General features: G+C 49.4%; 1 non-coding gene across 1 annotated transcript; it reads left to right on the plus strand.

The window, feature by feature from the left end:
• Window positions 1-2,526: 2,526 nt before the first annotated feature.
• Window positions 2,527-2,588, plus strand: LOC116270872. The gene has a single exon (XR_004179177.1). It is a non-coding gene; the product is annotated as a U7 small nuclear RNA (small nuclear RNA).
• Window positions 2,589-3,565: the final 977 nt, after the last annotated feature.

The raw sequence follows: 3,565 nt of genomic DNA on the forward strand, positions 1-3,565 counted from the left end.
ATATATATTGAGCACATACTATGCATTACACATGCCTATAAGCAAAACGGAGGCAGGAGCAAGCAAGGCAGATATTGACTTTTTTTTCAAGATAGAGTCTTGCTCTGTCACCCAAGCTGGAGTGCAGTGGTATGATCTGGGCTCACTGCAACCTCTGCCTCCCAAGTTCAAGTGATTCTTCTGTCTCAGCCTCCCAAGTAGCTGGGATTACAGGCATGCACCACCACACCCAGCTATTTCTTATATTCTTAGTAGAGACGGAGTTTCAGCATGTTGGCCTGGCTGGTCTTAAACTCTTGACCTTGTGGTCCACCTGCCTCGGCCTCCCAAAGTGCTGGGATTACAGGTGTGAGCCACCGCACCCGGCCCCAGATATTGACATTTTGATGGGAAAGAAGGACAGTAAACAGAAATAGATACATAATCTGTCAGGAAATGCTAGAGCTCCAAAGAAAAAGAAAGCAAGGTAAGGGGGAGCATAGGGACTTAAAAATATGTCTGCAAATTCCTTGACACTCCTCCCTGCAGAGGATGAGGCCTAGTTTCCTTCTCCTTGAGCATGGGCTGGTCTGCGTGCCCACAGCTAGTGAAGAGAATACAGCCGAGTGATGCGATGTTGCTTCTGAGGGTCCGTTTTTGCCCAGCTCTCTTTCTGTCTCTTGGGATGCTTGCCCTTGGAATCCAGCCACCATGTTGAGAGGAAGCCCAAGCCACAAGGAAGCCACATTAGAGGTTCTCAGTGACAGCCTCAGCTGCACTTGAGTGACAAAGAGCATGTGATCTGTCCTCAGCCTCTGACTTTTTTTTTTTTTTTTTTTTTTTTTGCCCAGACTGGAGTGCAGTGACATGATCTCAGTTCACTGCACCCTCCACCCCCCAGGCTCAAGCAATTCTCCTGCCTCAGTCTCCTGAGTAGCTGGGATTACAGGCGTGCACCATCATGCCCGGCTAATTTTTGTATTTTTAGTAGAGACAGGGGTTTTTCCATGTTGGCCAGGCTGGTCTCGAACTCGTAACCTCAGGTGATCCGCCTGCCCCGGCCTTCCAAGATAGTGGGATTATGGGCGTGAGCCACCGCGCCCGGCCTGGCCTCTGACTCTTAGCAGCTGCAGTCCCAATAATTGTGGACAGAGAAAGCTGTCTCCACTATGCCCTTTCTGAATTCCTGGCTCACAGAAGCCTGGTGAAATGATAAATCATGATTATTGTTTTAAGCCATTCATCTTGGGGATAATCTGTTACACAGTAACGAATAGTTAATAAAGGGGAGAGGGTGGGGCATGGTGACTCACGCCTGTAATCCCAGCACTTTGGGAGGCCAAGACAGGCGGATCTCTTGAAGTCAGGAGTTTGCGACCAGCCTGGCCAACATGGTGAAACCCCATCTCTACTAAAAATACAAAAATTAGCTGGGCATGGTGGCGGGTGCCTGTAGTCTCAGTTACTTGGGAGGCTGAGGCAGGAGGATCATTTGAGCCCGAGAGGCAGAGGCTGCGGTGAGCTGAGATGGCACCACTGTACTCCAGTGTGGGTGACAGAGTGAAACTCTGTCTCAAAATAAATAAATAAAAAATAAAGGGGAGGGAGAGTGAGGTGGAAGGTGATAGGAGAGTGAGTGCTAATTAAACAGGGTGGTCAGGGCAGACCTTTCTGATGAGGGGACGTCTGAGCAGAGACCTGGATCGAGTGGGGGAGCAAGTGAGGTGGATACAGGGGAGAAGCTTTCAAGCGGAGAGAAGGGCCAGGGTAAAGGCCCTGGTGGAGGAATGCGCTTGTGATTCAGTATGGGGGCTGGTATGGCTGGAGCAATACGGAGGAGAAATACAGTGGCAGGAAGTAAGATCAAAAGAAGGGGCGAGGAGAAATTGCAGGCCATGTAGACCTTTGCAGGGAATTGAGCAGAGAATGCTGCAATATGATCTCGGCTGAAGTTTAAGGCTACTTCGGCTGCTGTATGGAAAAACAGTGGTTAGTGAAAGCGTGGACGGAGGGAGAAGCCAACTGGGAGGCTACGATGGTTGTCCAGGTGAGACATGGACGGTGGCCAGCACTAGTGCGGAGGAAGAAGTGAGATGTGGTCAGAATGTGGATATATTCAAGGTAATGGTGACTCACTTTTTGATGGAAACAGGGTATCAGAGAAGCAGAGGCTGGCAGAGCAGATGAGCTCTAGGTGGGACTCAACGTGTGGACCATAGACCGGCAGCACCAGCAGCACCTGCGTCACGTGGGCGAAATGAGGACTCTCGGGCGCTGCCTCTACCTACTGAATTGTAGCAAGACTCCCAGGTGTTCCCCATGCACATCAAACTTTGAGAAATGTTATTCTAGGTTGCTGTCAAGTCTGGCTGCAGATTTGAAACACCTGGCAAGCTTTTACGACAGCTACCCATGCTAGGTCTGGAGGTGGAGGGGCTGTGTTTGTTGGTATTCACATTTTTTAGCTCCTCAGATGACCCTCATCTAATCCTTGGATCCCCATCCAGGCTTTCCACAAACTGTTGGTTCTGACATTAAAATACATCCCAGTGTCACAGCTCTTTCAGAATTTGTCTAGCAGGCTTTCCGGTTTTTGCCGGAAAGCCCCTCTCACGCTTAAAATAATAAAAATTAAAATAAAATATATCTTAAGTCTCATGCCTGCAATCCCAGCACTTTGGGAGGCTGAGGCGGGCGGATCACTTGAGGTCAGGAGTTTGAGACCATCCTGGCCAACGTGGTGAAACCCTGTCTCTACTAAAAATACAAAAATTAGCAGGGTGTGGTGACGGGCACCTATAGTCCCAGCTACTCAGGAGGCTGAGACAGGAGAATTGCTTGAACCTGGGAGGCAGAGGTTGCAATAAGCTGAGATCGCACCATTGCACTCCAGCCTGGGCAACAGGGTGAGACTCTGTCCCCAAAAAAAAAAAAAAAAAAAAAAAAGATGAAGTCTTGCTGTGTTGCCCAGGCTGGTCTCGAATTCCTAGCCTCAAGTGATTCTCCTGCCTCAGCCTCCTGAGTAGATGAGACTACAGTTGTGAGCCACAGAGCCTGGCTCCCATCCTAATTTATGTTATTTTTGGATTGAGTTTTCCTTTTGGTGTACAGTTTTTTGTTTTTTGGTTTTTTTGAGACAGGGTCTCTGTCACCCAGGCTGGAGTGCAATGGTGCCATCTCAGCTCATTGTAACCTCGGCTTACTGCAACCTTCACCTCCTGGGTTCAGGTGATTCTCCTGCCTCAGTCTCCTGAGTAGCTGGGATTACAGGTGCCCGCCACCATGCCCAGCTAATTTTGGTATTTTTTGGTAGAGACGGTTTCACCGTGTTGGCCAAGCTGGTCTCAAACTCCTGGCCTCAAGTGATCCGCCCACCTCAGCCTCCCAGAGTGCTGGGATTACAGGTATGAGCCACCACACCCAGCCGACATGTTTTAACTCATCTATCGATTTGTGTTACTATCAGGAGGCAGAACCAGTTCCAGCACTCTGAAGAGCTGCCGGGACACCCTTTTTATAACCACACCATCCTTCTATGCCTAAGTGAAGATCTGGTGCTGGGATTACAAGGGGAGGATGAGTGAAG

Source organism: Papio anubis, chromosome 16 (genome assembly GCF_008728515.1).
Source record: "Papio anubis isolate 15944 chromosome 16, Panubis1.0, whole genome shotgun sequence".
Taxonomy (NCBI): domain Eukaryota; kingdom Metazoa; phylum Chordata; class Mammalia; order Primates; family Cercopithecidae; genus Papio; species Papio anubis.